Source organism: Nicotiana tomentosiformis, chromosome 7 (assembly GCF_000390325.3).
Source record: "Nicotiana tomentosiformis chromosome 7, ASM39032v3, whole genome shotgun sequence".
NCBI lineage: Eukaryota > Viridiplantae > Streptophyta > Magnoliopsida > Solanales > Solanaceae > Nicotiana > Nicotiana tomentosiformis.
Window position 1 is genome coordinate 9,183,086 of NC_090818.1, and position 14,810 is coordinate 9,197,895.

Genomic DNA, 14,810 nt, shown 5'->3' on the forward strand with positions numbered 1-14,810 from the left:
TCGTATCTATTTGATCTTTCTTCAAAGATTGAGAAGCCTGCCCAAAAGATGGCACAAGAAGAAATGACCCAAAGAGTGAAAAGCTTAGAACAAAAGTTGAAAAACATGCAAGGGTCGGTAGGTCAGAAGAGTATTGCCTTCAAGGATCTATGTATGTTCCTCGGTGTTCGTTTTCCACTTGGTTTCAAGACTCCCAAATTTGAAAAGTATGATGGACACGTAGACCCCATAGCCCACCTGAAAAGGTATTGCAATCAGCTAAGAGGTGTGGAGGGAAAAGAAGAACTAGTAATGGCTTATTTTGGGGAAAACCTGACAGGGGTAGCCTCTGAATGGTTTATGGATCAAGAAACCTCTCACTGGCATGTCTGAGATGATATGGCCCATGCCTTTGTCAAACAGTTCCAATACAACATCGATATCGCCCCAGACCGCAATTCCCTTTCAAACCTGAAGAAGAAACCAACTGAAAGTTTCAGGGAATGTGCCATTAAATGGAGAGAGCAAGCGGCTAGAGTTAAGCCAACCATGGATGACCACGAGCTAATCACTGTCTTCCTTCAGGCTTAAGAGCTAGATTATTTTCAAAATATGATGTCCGCAGTGGGCAAATCCTTCTCGGAAGTTGGGAAAATGGTTGAGAATGGCCTTAAGAGAGGCAAAATTATAAGTCAAGCAGTTCTCAAAGCTGCAACTCAGGCTGTCCAAATTGAATATGATAATTTTAGTGACACGAATGAGAAGGATGAAGAAACCATAATGACAATAAGGTCGAGAAGAGGTCCTAGGAGAACATCTCGAGGGTATGAGAAACCTCATCAGGTTTTCGACGATTCCCCTGAGCACTACTATCCACCTCAGAACCCACAATACTCTATTGCTCCACTTCAGTATGTTGTCCAGCCACCAAGACACCCCAGAAGGCGAGCACCAGCACCGCAAAATCTCCACCAGCCTTCACAAAATTTTTAAGTGCCCTATAACCCACATCCAAGCCAGGGGTATAGAGGGGAACAAAGGTTAAAAGATAATTTTACACCAATAGGAGAGTCCTATGCAAGTGTGTTTGAAAAATTAAAGCATTATGACATGATTGCACCTATTCCTCCAAATCATGTGGACCCACGTGCAAGAAGCTTTGACCCTTCTAAAAGGTGTGAATACCATTCCAATGCCCAGAGGCACAATGTTGAAAGTTGTCGGGATTTGAAAAGTGAAATAGAAAGGATGATCCAGGAAAAACTGATTGTGATCCAAGATAATGACACCCAGAATATCACGCAGAATCCTTTACATGCACATGATGATGCACACTTTGTGGGGATGATGTGTGGTGACATGGAGTATGAGAATCCTCTTGGGAACTTGCCAACTGAAATTGGAGAAGGCCATGGTGATTCTGATGAGCAAATTTGTAGCTAAATGTCAAGCTCAGCAATTGAAAAGTCATTCCCTCCTCACTAGGAAGGAATCTTGGTAGCTTATTTTGATATTTTTTCTATTATCTGGGTTATTCCAGGGTGTGATCCAAATTTTATTTGTTTTATTGAGTCAAACCCTTCTATCCCTCTATTTTGTTTGTGTGAGTCTTGTCTGTCCGTTTTGTTGCTATTTTCATTAGCCAGGTTATTTTAGGGTTTTAACTCGGATTTTAGGTTGTTTGTCTTGTTGTTTACTCAATGAATACAGTTTGTCCTTTTGTGTCATTCCATACTTAGTTCTTTTCCCGCTAGTTTTAGTGATATGACATGTATGCGGAATTTTTGGCCAGATCTTAGAAAACTGATTTAAGCTTGAATTGGATAAATGAGAAAAAGGAACTTTTGAGGATGAATAAAGAGTTGAAACACTTTGGAACTAAGCTCGAATAAAATGACCTGTGGAGGTTAATGATCTTTACCTTCAAATCATTGTGAAGGTCGGGTTTGAGGAAGAATCAATTGAAGTTTATTGGAAAGTTTGACATTAATGGGTAAAAAGTGTCTTCCGACCACGACACACCAAGAAGACAAACATGTTCATCAATGCTGTGTCGCGAAAGGAAACCATGATTAGCACTCTAGAGGCTAGGAGGCCCTTGTTCTGCTACCCAAACACTTTATACCCTTTGTTACACCTTTTGAGCCTGTGTTATTTTCTTTGATCACCCTCTTTTGGAATCAAGTTTAGAGTCAAAAGCCAAAAAAAAAAAAAGTCCATGCTCCCAAAGTACAAACTGGGGCAACTCTTAGAAAGTTCAAGTGAAAAAGAAAAAGAAAAAAGAACATTCGTAGGTTCATGCCCCTAGAAAATAGAAGCTGGGGCAGTTTGTTTTGAAAACAAAAAAAAAGAGAAGAAAGAAGGAAAAAATGAGAAAAAAAGAAAGAAAAAGAAAAAGAAAGAAAGATGAAAAAAAATAGTTAGGTCAGATGTCTGAACTACATTAGACCCGATTCCTTAAAAAGGGATACGTAGGCAGCCTTACACGGTTCGGTCCAACCAAATAAGAGTATAAAAAAAAAATCCAAAAAATTCCCAATATCTGAAACTGGGGCAAATATTTTATTTCACTTTTGAAAGAGTCGATTCCAAGAGTTGTAAATCTACAACCCCTCATTTTGAGTCTACTTTGAGCCTTCATGTCAACCTTTCTTTCCAAACCTATCCAAAAATCCTTCCAAAAAAGATCTCCTGATATGCCTTCAAGAATGCCAAGAGAAGCATGCAATGAGCAAAATTTATCACGCGACATAGAACACTGTCAAGTTGCTCACACAAAAAAGCAAAAGAAAAAGAAAAATAAAAGAAAAATGAGAGAGTCTTACTAGTGAAAACCCTCACGGGCACTGTAAGACGACGGTAAGCAGAGATGAATAAATGAGAGAGACCTGTTGGTGAAAACCCATCGGGGCACCACTAGTCGATAGTGAGTCGTGAAGCTGATGCAAAGGATTGGCACGAACAAGCCCGACTTCAAAGTCATAAGAGTGGTAAAAGGGAAGATTTCGTCAGTTTGATAGATCAGACCGTCAAGTCCAAAATGCATGTCATGATCATTAAGGCTAGTTACCGCAAAATAAAAAGAAAAAAAAAACTCTTCCTTGTGTCCTTTCGACATGGGCATTTATTGTTAATACTTGTTTCTTTGCATCATTATGTCCTTCACTCTGAGTCAGTCCTTGTCAAAACAAGCAAGAAAAGATTTCAAAATCTGCTACCAGCTTTTCAGTTGCACAAAGTAAATTTGGCCAGCACACTCGGTTTTTACAGTCAACATGTCACCTAAGCAAAGATCTCCAGTTGGGATAAGGCTGTTTGAGCCACAAATACAAATGGTACTGGGTGTGAAACGATCAGGGTTGATGTAAAGCAAAAAGTCTCTTGAAACTGACTCAAGCTGATTGAGCAAAAGCCAAGCTGCCCAAGACTCAAGGCCGCAAACTGACCACCACTTTTAAAACTAACAAAATTTTCTTTGTTTGAAACAGGAACAAAGCAGTGCAAGGAATTTGGGTTTCCAAAAAAAAAAAAGAGAAGAAAAGAAAGAAAAAGAAAAAAGAAGAGAAGAGCCGACAAAGGTAAGTTTGTCAAATCTTTGTCTTTATCTGTCTTGCTAGTGTGCATAAATGTTGCCATTGCTCTTCACATTTTTCCTCCTAGGATAAAAATTCCTAGTCTGATGGATTTTCTCCCGATCAAAATCTTAGTCTCATGAATCTTTCTCCTAAGATAGAAAACCTAGTCTGATGAATTTTCTTCTAAGATAGAAAACCTAGTCTGATGAATTTTCTCCTAGGATTAACGTCTTAGTCTGATGAACTTTCTCCTAGGATAGAAATCTTAGTCTGATGAATCTTTCTCCTAAGATACCAAAAAAAAAAAGAGACCTAGTTAGATGAATTTTCTCCTAGGATCAAAATCTTAGTCTAATAAATCTTTCTCCTAAGATAACGAAAAAAGAGGACCTAATCTGATGAATTTTCTCTTAGGATCAAAATCTTAGTCTGATGAATCTTTCTCCTAAGATAGAAGACCTAGTCTGATGAATTTTCTCCTAGGATAAGCAACCTAGTCTGATGAATCTTTTTTCTAGGATAAAAATATCTTAGTCTGATGAATCTTTCTCCTAAGATTAAAAAAAAAAAGACCTAGTCTGATGAACTTTCTCCTAGGATCGAAGTCTTAGTCTGATGAATCATTCTCCTAAGATAGAAAACCTAGTCTGATGAATTTTCTCCTAGGATAAACGTGTTAGTCTGATGAATCTTTCTCCTAAGATAACAAAAAGGACCTAGTCTGATGAACTTTCTCCTAGGATCAAAATCTTAATCTGATGAATCTTTCTCCTAAGATAGAAAACCTAGTTTGATGAATTTTCTCCTAGGATAAACGTCTTAGTCTGATAAATCTTTCTCCAAAGATAGAAAACCTAGTCTGATGAACTTTCTCCTAGGATATAAATCTTAGTCTGTTGAATCCTTCTCCTAAGATACCAAAAAAAAAGGACCTAGTCTAATGAATTTTCTCCTAGGATAATAAATTTTAAAAAAAAGGGAAGTCTGAAAAAAAAAACAAAGGTCAATTTTTAGTTTTCTTAAGTTATCAATCTTTAGTTTTCTTGAAATCAGGGGTCCTGCCTGGAGAATAGGGTCAGATTTTAGTTTAGTCAAGCTTAGTTTATAGTTTTTCGCAAGCTCAATCTCAAATTTAGGAGACGCACTTCCTATTTTGGGTTTTTAAGATTTTTATTTCTTTAGGAGACGCACATCCTAGTCGAGTCTTCAATTTTACTCTCATAATTGCATCCTTCATCAATAGCATAGGTAATTTATAGTTCTGCTAATAACTCACAAATTTTCCTAGTGTAAACTGGGGCAGAAAAAGTTTCTTTTATTTCCGTTTTGTTGTAGTAGCAGGCGCCCACCTGGAGAATGAGGGAATTTATTGCAAGTATTAAGTCATCAGGCGCCCACCTGGAGAACGAGGGAATTTATTTCAAGTTTTAAGTCATCAGCCACCCACCTGGAGAACGAGGGAATTCATTTCAAGTGTTAAGTCAACATCAGACACCCACCTGGAGAACGAGGGAATTTATTTCAAGTTTTAAGTCATCAGGCGCCCACCTGGAGAACGAGGGAATTCATTTCAAGTCCAAGTCAGTATCAGGCGCCCACCTGGAGAACGAGAGAATTCATTTCAGTTTTAAGTCAGTTGCAGGCGCCCACCTGAAGAACGAGGGAAGTCATTTCAGAATTCAATTCAACTTAGAAGTAGTAGAAGCTCGCCTCAAGAATGCGAGTTGACAGTCCTAGATGACCAAAGGAAGAAGTCTCAATCCAGAATAAAAGAAAAGAAAAGAAAAGAAGTGAATCCAAAATACAGAAGCCGATGAAAGATGTGAACAACTCAAGACGTGGCTGAAGTCACGAGCACTGCATGTCCGGTCTTGATCCAAAGAAGCTGAAGAAGATGAATCTGCACCTGCCGCTAGCAAGCATCAAGGTTCAAATTAAAAGTCTACATGAAGAACCATTCAAGACTCAAGATCAAGCTTCAGAAGACTTATAGATGGGAATCTTGTAACTCATAGCTGACAGGCTTAGTTAGTCTTTTTCATTTTTGATTTTGATGTAATAACAGGACCGCGGACCGGAACCTCGACGGAACGGTACCTCACTCGACTCTCTCATCCTCTCCACACACTCCATCACTTCATTCACCTTTTGAACTACACGCGACCTGATTCCCTTATAATCCGGGATATGTAGGTTGTCCAAAACCAGGACTCGGTTGCACCTTTTCCTTTTATTTTCTTCCTCTTTTGAATAACGATATGGTAAAAATTAGTCACACGGCTCACTTTGTCTTTGCCTGAAAACTCTTCGTGTTTCCAAGCAAAGAGGGGCAGCTGTGAACACTTAATTTTTGACTATATTTGAGATTTTTCAACACTTTATAGTTTTTAATAATTTTAAGTTTAATCTACATATTTTAACCTTTATTTCACTTATTTTAGCAGGTTTATTTGATAAAATTGAAATCATACAAAAAGAGTCACATTTTTAGATATTAGTTGTGTTTTATTTGCAAAAAGAAAAGAAAATTTACAAAAATATATGTTTCTTTTAATTTGGTAAGACTAATAATTTTATAACTTTTCTTAGTAGTTTCTTATATTTTATCTAGTTTAAAATATTAGTGTAGTAATTTAAATTTTAGATCACCTTAAAAAAAAGATTAAAAAAAGGGAGCCAATGGAAAATTATCACATGGCAAAAGATTCTCTCTTATCATCATCTCATAACTAATTTACATGCACTTTCCTAGCAATTTCCTACAAATAATACATACCCTAGACATACACATACACACTCTTTTACTTGGCCACCAATTAAATCTTATACCTATACCTATATATTTTCCACTCACCCAACACACAAAAAGGGGATAGATAGTGAGAGCACGAGACATAGAGAGCTAGAGAAAATTGGGGGATAGAAATAAAGAAGAGTAAAAAAAGAATGAACAGAGCAATAGAGGAGAAGCCGAGAGTAAGAAGGAAAAAGCTACGCAGCAGCTTGAAAAAGGGAGAGAGCAAAACGCAAGGTTGGGAATTCTCCCTTTTTGCTCGATTGATTCTTCTTCCTCAATATAGCGGATCCACCACCAAAGCCTCATCTTTTTCACCATTAAAATTAGTCCATAAAACCTCCATTAAACCATCCTTAAAGCTCCATCAAACAGTTCCCCTTTCTTCACCCAAACCCAGCTGCGAAAAATCACCTAAAAACAGTCCCCTTCTCGTGAAAACAGCAGCTCCAAAAATTGAGTTCCTTCCGTCGAGTTTGTCGCCGCCGTCGAGCTCCATTCTGGTTCAAGGTTGTTCGCGTTTTCGATTCCGACCCGGTTGTTGGGTTTTGGTATTGTTAGCTGAAGCATCATGACTGCTGTACAAAACTCGCTTCTGGATCCTTTTAATATATTGGGAAAAAGTTCTTCTCTTTGGTTCTACAAAAGGTTCAATCTATGTTTCTTTTAATCTCTATTATCATTTCAATCTTTCTTACTAATTAGTATATCATCTGTTAGTTGTTATTTTTAGGTGCTTGTAGTATTTAGTTGATGTTTTCTTATAATCCTGTGCATGTGATTGAATACTTATTTCTATTCCTTTTAGGATTTGAAGACCCAAGTACGATTTTGGTTCTGTTCCTTCAATAACATTTTTTTTCCTTACTAGGTTTGTTTCCTTATATGTTTCTGTGATTAGTTCCCATATTTCATTTTTTTTATGTTAACTTATGTTGTTAAAGATTTAATTTGCAATCATCTGAAGTATGGCTCGTTATATTACTTATATAATCTGCTAGTGAGGTTCATGGAATTGAGAGTTGAATAAGCATAATTTTATTGATAACGCTTGAACCTTTACATTTCATCTCAAACTCAGAAAGAATTATTCACTCTTGAATATCGTAGTTTGCTTTAGGCACGATTAATGAATCATCGTGGCCATGGTACGGTTTCCGTGGCATGGTCACGATACGCAAATCCCAATTCGAGTGTGCGTTTCACGTGACTCGACCATAACTTCAAATAGTAATAAAATAAACATGTCATAAATCGCGGGTGCATTCCATGTTGCGCGGTTTGCAATGTATACCAAAACGACAAGTGTACGACATCGTGACTTGTTCCAGAAATAATTCCATAAATATTAAATGCGGTTCAAAAGAAAAAAATGCACAATAGGTTTCAAACATGTAATAAATTAGATAATTAGGCCAAGTATTAATTGTTAAGCGACCGTGCTAAAACCACGGAACTCGGGAGTGCCTCACACCTTCTCTCGGGTTAACAGAATTTCTTACCCGATCTTCTGTTTGCGAACCATAAATAGAGTCAAATTTCTTTGATTTGGGATTTAAAATAAATCGGTGACTTGGGACACCATAAGTTATTCCAAGTGGCGACTCTGATCAAATAAATAATCTCATTTCGAATATTGTCACTTTAATTGAAAAAACTCCCCTATTCCCTCCCCCGGGGAAAAAGAAGGTGTGACACTTTTTATAATCATCTGATATCGTGAAAGAACTGGCTCGATTAATCAAGATTCGTATTGTGTAAAACTTTTTTAATAGGAAAATTCTTTATCGGAATTCTCCAACCTCGAACTTGAAACCCTTTTGATTAATAATGAAGATAGAATCTTATTCATCTCGCTACATACTTTAGTGGTACAATAAAGTACAATTAGATGAATATCTTTTTGGACGAATTAATTAGGAAAAGAAATACTGAAAAGGTACGTTAAAAAATTAGTGTTGTTACCCAAATTAAGGGAGCAAAAATATCCCAGTAAATATGTACAGCGGAAAAAACTAAGTGTTGAATGTGGTCCAACAAAATATCTTGATTAAAAAAGCCAAGCGAGTATATTGAAACTCAATTTCAAAGAAGTAAATTTATTATATGCAGTGACAGTAAATAATCTTACACTATTTGATGTCATTTAATCGATTATATGGCGTTCCCTTCTTATCTGAAAAACTACTTATTATCTTTTTAGATAATTTGATAGTATAAAAATTTCTCCAATCAAGGTATAGAATTTAAACCGTACGGATGCGTTTGGTATGAATTTTCAAAATTTTTTCATGTTTTGTTGATTTAAATGTTTTTGTAAAAAAAATATTCTCATAAATTCATTTTCCTCTAATTATAGGAAAATGACTTCTCTAGCTACCACCACCACCAATAACAACAACAACAACAACCCAGTATAATCCCACTAGTAGGGTCTAATCCCACTAGTGGGGTCTGGGGAGGGTAGTGTGTACGCAGACCTTACCCCTACCCTGGGAGTATAATCCCACTAGTAGGGTCTAATCCCACTAGTGGGGTCTGGGGAGGGTAGTGTGTACGCAGACCTTACCCCTACTCTGGGGTAGAGAGACTGTTTCCAATAGACCCTCGGCATCCTTCCCTCCAAGAACTCCCACCTTTCTCTTGGGGTGACTCGAACTCACAACCTCTAGGTTGGAAGTGGAGGGCGCTTACCATTAGAGCAACTCACATTTTTTAATTTTCAAAATTCTTTTTTAATTTTCCCCACCCTATTCCCTACCCAACCCCAACTCCCCCCACCCTCACCCCTACCCTTGAGATCGCCACCGTGGCCCCTAGAGTACTCCGATCTACCACCCTCTCCCGCCCCTACCTATTTCGTCTTTCATAATATTGCCTAAATTATATATTTTTTAAAAAATATTTTCTGCCATCTAATCAAACACAAAAAAATTACTTAATTAATATTTTCCTTCGTACCAAACATGTCCTACATGTTCAAAGTTGTTCTTCTACCAAAAAAAAAAAAAAAAAAAAAAAATTGGTACAAGAAAATTCTATAAAGGGAGGTTTCCCCACCTTCGCCTCTATATAGCTCCTAGAGGTTCCAAGTTTTCAGTGTCATATACAAAATTAAGTTGCACACAAAATTTGAGAAAATCATTCTTGACATATGTGTATCCTTTTTTTTTTTTTAGCAAAACGTAACTGGATAGAAACCTTGCCTTAAAACATCGCCCAAGTTGTATGAACTGAGTTTTGGTTGAAACTTAGCAAGTTGATTAGTACAACCATATGTTATTCACGTGCCCAAAAAGAATGAAAGATAAAATCCCACGTTCTTTTCATATGATATTCACGTGTGTCTTTACCATACAATTCTTGGCCAAACCCCTTATAATATGTCCAAAAAAGAAGTTTGTGAACCAATAAAAGAAGGGATTATCACATGATATTGCAATTACAAGTTCGTATTTTCCTCTCATTGAAAACGAGACTTGATTTTGGGAGTAGTAGCTAAAGGATTAGAAAAAGAAAAAATATGCAACATCATAATTAATTCCCTCTTGAGAAATATGAAGATTTTCTCCTCTGTACTATTAATTTTTTTATAATATTTGAGGTCCCTATTTATTTGTGTTTTTCATTTTATTCAGGAAATGCATAGAAAAGTAATTCAAGTAGCACAGTATGATAACGACGATATATGAGAATGATTTTTTTTTTAATTTGGTTTTGACTTCACAGTGTAATACTAGTATAAAATAGCATAAAGATCCGAACAAATGAAAGGAAAGAAAGATATAATAAGCTTATCCAGTCAGTCGAGAATTTTAAACATAATTATTATTTATTTTTTAAAAAAAAGAAGAAAAAAAAAACAAGAGAAGAAAGAGGAAATCAGAATTTTCTTAGAACTTATATGAATTAATTATACACGGAATCCCAATTTTTGTTCTCGACCTAGCTGCTAGCTACAAGTAAAGTTGAACTGAATTTTCCAAACAGGAAATCATCAGATTTAGGACTTCTTATCATTTATAGATTACTTCATAAGAAATTATCAATAGTTTGAATATATATTTTTCTTGCAGATGGTAACACAAATTACAAATACGTACCATCAAAGAGAGATTAAATGGAGACCCCCCAGAAAAAAACAATTAATGAGATTAACATATGTTTAGCTCGGAACCCAGATTTGATTAAGCTTAATTAATTGCAATAACTAAAGTCTTTCCATTGGCAAAATTTAGAACCTTAAACTATACTTTTAGTTTTTTCATGTCAATATATCCCAGGTAGAAGAATACCTAAAATTGTAGAACGTTTCATTGTTGCCCAATGCGTGGGCACCCTCAGCTTGCTCTTATCCTACTGATCTCATGCAAAGACCCAGACACGTGTCCACTTGCAAAAGGAACTTTCACATAGTATTAACCAGCGGCTCCGTAATCAAGATTTGAATTTTATAGATTCTAGATTCAAATAGTGAAATCATATGTCATTAATTGAATTTTTATTTTTATTTTTTTTACATATTTAGTAATTTCTTAATATAAATATATTATTTTAAATAAATTACTGCATTCGGTCGGATCCGTATACGTGATCTTCTTGCTCCAACCTGTTAATTAGGGTTATCTTTCACCAAGATGCCCCCACCCCTCTTTCACCATCGTCTTGTCCAATTGGCAAGAACAAGAGATACTTCTTCTGTCATGCACCACAAGATTATATACAAGGACGGATATATATGGGCGGGTTTAATTTGACCCATAATTTTGACAAAAGAGCCTAAATGTAGGTACGAAAATTTGTTAAAATTGTAGTAACAAATAGATATGAACCCATAATGATAAAAATATAATGGGTTTAATACTAAATGGTTGTTTGGTTACCAATAGGATATCCCATGAGATTAATTATCACACCTTCTATATGTGGTATCTAATCCCATTATTTTAGTATAAAATAGTTTTCAGGACTAATTAATACTCATAATCAAACACGAGATAAAATAATGTTGTATTTTGTTCCGAAAGTGTTATTCCTTATAAGTTGAATACATAGAGTTTAAATCACGAATACGCCTCTGACTATACATATACTAGTCTGTCTCTATCGCTCATACATAAATTTATCTTTTTCCTTTTTCTCAAACTTCCACACACATCTGTTGTTTTCAATTTTCCTTTAATGGTTCCAATCAGGACCTCAAGGGTCTATCGTACGCAACCTTACCTTAAATTTCTGTAAGAGGCTGTTTCTACGGCTCGAACCCGTGACCTCCTGATCACATGGCAGCAACTTTATCAGTTACGCCAAGGCTCCCCTTCAAATGATACTTTGGATCAATTTTGTATCTATGTCTCGATTGTCCCCTTTATCAACTAGGAACCTACCCTTCCGAAGTGAAGAAGGATTGTTATCCTATAGCCGAGTTTTAATTTGATTTAGAGTTGGATGATGAAACCTAGGATTCTGCCGTTAAGGAAAAGCAAGTAAACTCTATAGCCCTAAACTAAAGAAGAAACAGGTCAAGTTCGCTCAGCTTAACCTACCAATCCATCTCGTAATTTATCCTTAAGAGCAGGAGGTAAGCGTAAGCCCTGCCCAAAAACTTGGCCCAAATTCTATGAACCGAGTTTGGTGGATACTACTAGCTAATTGTGTAAAAAAAATTTATGATGTTCACATGCACAAACCAATGGAAGACAAAAAGTCTCACGTTCTTGACATTGATATTCACATGCGTTTACCATACAATTCTTACTTTCTTAATTAGCCAACCATTGGCTTTGATAGTAAACTAAATAATAAGAGTAACCTGTGACCTTTTAGGAACTTTACAATTCATTTTTGTTATTTCAGCATTTTTGCCGGTGAATTGTAATGTTCTATGTATAAAATAATTTCTATTACAAAAAGTAACAAGAGGAATTTTAAAAAGAAGTGTGAGGTTTTTTAGGTGAAGAAAAGGAAATGGGAATGTGAGGTTTTATAGGTGAAGAAAAGGAAAATGGGAAAAGGGGATCTGTAGGATAAACGAGTTCAGAACCCATTTGTGGTTCTTTTTGACAAAAAGAATGAAAATACGTGTAAAAAAAAAAGAGGTACCTAACTATGTATAATACTCTTTTAAAGAGGGTTATATCTTAACGGACGTTTTGGACGTTACAGTATAACGCTCTTTAAAAGAGCGTTAAAATATATAACGCCCTTATGAACCGTGTTATGCCTAGGCTTATAAGACAGCCATGCATAGCGCGGTATATAAAAGTGCTATAGGTATAGCGCTGTTATATACCGCGCTATACATAGATAAAAACGGTCCCCTTCCCTTCTTCCCCACGATTAAAACCAGTCGTTACTATTCGAGTGGACCCAACCTGTCCCATAAAAAGACAAGATTGTTGGTCCCACATCCTAGTCATCCATTCCTATTGTTGTGGTTTGCTTGTTTCGGACTCAAATATTCAATTTTTTAACTTTCCGAAAAAATAAATCGAGATATTCCGATTTAGTTTATGTCGAAACTCGTATAAATAATGCATATTAGGTGTTTTGAATGTGTTCCATATTGTTTTGTATTGTTTTTGCATTTAAACTGGTATGTTATTTTTATCTGGACTAAGATACTAGTATTCTAAAAAAATATGTAAAAATTGAGAAATCACTATTATTTGTTAATAAAAATATTAATAAATTACTTTTACTGTTTTATATGTATTTTCGTGAATGTTTTGTGATTAAAATGTATTTGTTGATTTTATCTAGTTTAGATTATCTATTTGTTTAAAGACTAGTAATATAGTGCCCTTTTAGCTTAGTAAAATGTAGAGCCTTTTAGCGTAGTATCCCTGTTGTTTAAGTATATCTTATACCGATAGATCAAACACAAACTCTGTCCAATATACAAAAATTAATTATTTAATTTACAAACAAACATATAAAATTATGAAACTAATATGTAAAATAATAAAATTGACACACATAAGAATTCATGATAGCTTGGTGCTACTGGGCCTCAAATATCTAGCCCAGAACCCATATATGAATACTTCGTCCAATTAAATATTGTATAATTATAAAAAATAATTATTTAATTTACAAAAGAAACATACAAAATTATGAAACTAAAATATAAAATAATAAAATTGACACATACAAGAATTCATGATAACTTGGTGCTACTGGGCCTGAAATATCGAGCCTGGAACCCATATGTTAATACTCTGTCCAATTAAATATTGTGTAATTACAAAAATTAATTATTTAATTTATAAACAAACATATAAAATTATGAAACAAACATGTAAAATAATAAAATTGACACACATAAGAAATCAGGATAGCTTGGTACTACTGGGCCTCAAATATCGAGCTTGGAACCCATATGTGAATACTTTATCTAATTAAATATTGTATAATTATAAAAAATAATTATTTAATTTACAAAACAAACATACAAAATTATGAAACTAACATGTAAAATAATAAAATTGACACATACAAGAATTCAGGATAGCTTGGTGCTACTGAGTCTCAATATCGAGTCTGAAACCCATAGATATATACTCTGTCCAATTAAATATTGTATAACTTTAAAAATTAATTATTTAATTTACAGATCAAACATACAATTAATGTTGTTTAATTTACAGTAGACGACATGGGCGTGCCGCTTATGCATCCCAGGCCTTTCTCCGATGAGCTATTAGTGTTACAGGGCGATCATAGGTCCGCCCACGTATGGGAGGGAGAGTTACTGGCCCAGACTCTCCGCGCCACGAGAGTGGACGACATGTGGGATTTTATGAAGGATAGAGATCTCCATCCCCGTGTAGTCCAGCGCCTATGGGTTACGGGCTTCTACAGAATTTTAGAGATCGGGCGGCTGCAGCTCGACTGGTCTTTGGTCACGGCCCTGATAGAGCGGTGGCGACCGGAGACGCACACATTCTACCTGCCCATTAGCGAGGCCACCATCACGATGCAGGACGTGGAGGTTTTATATGGGCTGCTCGTTGCACTGCCTCAGGCCATAAGAGAGATGACATGTGGGCAGTATTTGGACATGCTGCAGCAGCTCACTGGTTTCAGGCCACAGGATGAGACTGCACGCTCAGGGGCCAGTCGCATGAGTTTGACAGCTATTCGACAGCATTTGGAGATATTGCACCCCGACATCACTGGCGAGACAGATGATCTGCGTATTCACCGGTATACGAGGCTGTTGTTGTTTCTTATGTTTGGAAGGGTCTTGTTCCCGAACACTTCGGGGAACCTAATCAGCTTGAGATTTCTTCATCATCTTCAGCGGCTAGATGATTTACCCCAGTACAGCTGGGATGTTGCTGTTCTTGCCTACTTGTACAGGCAGATATGCCGGGCAAGCATGGGCACCCAACATGACGTATGTGGATTTTTGCCGCTGCTACAGGTGACAACATATTCGAATACTCTATTCACTATAA

General features: G+C 36.1%; 1 long non-coding RNA gene across 3 annotated transcripts; it reads left to right on the plus strand.

Annotated features, from left to right (window-relative positions):
• Window positions 1–227: 227 nt before the first annotated feature.
• LOC138896417 (uncharacterized) lies at window positions 228–5,645 on the plus strand. Of its 3 annotated transcripts, XR_011409496.1 has the most exons (3): window positions 229–1,591; window positions 1,626–3,653; window positions 3,722–5,645. It is a non-coding gene; the product is annotated as an uncharacterized lncRNA (long non-coding RNA). The 3 variants fall into 3 exon arrangements; XR_011409495.1 differs by having other exon boundaries at window positions 228–3,653; XR_011409497.1 differs by having other exon boundaries at window positions 228–3,653; window positions 4,413–5,645.
• The last annotated feature ends 9,165 nt before the right edge of the window (window positions 5,646–14,810 follow it).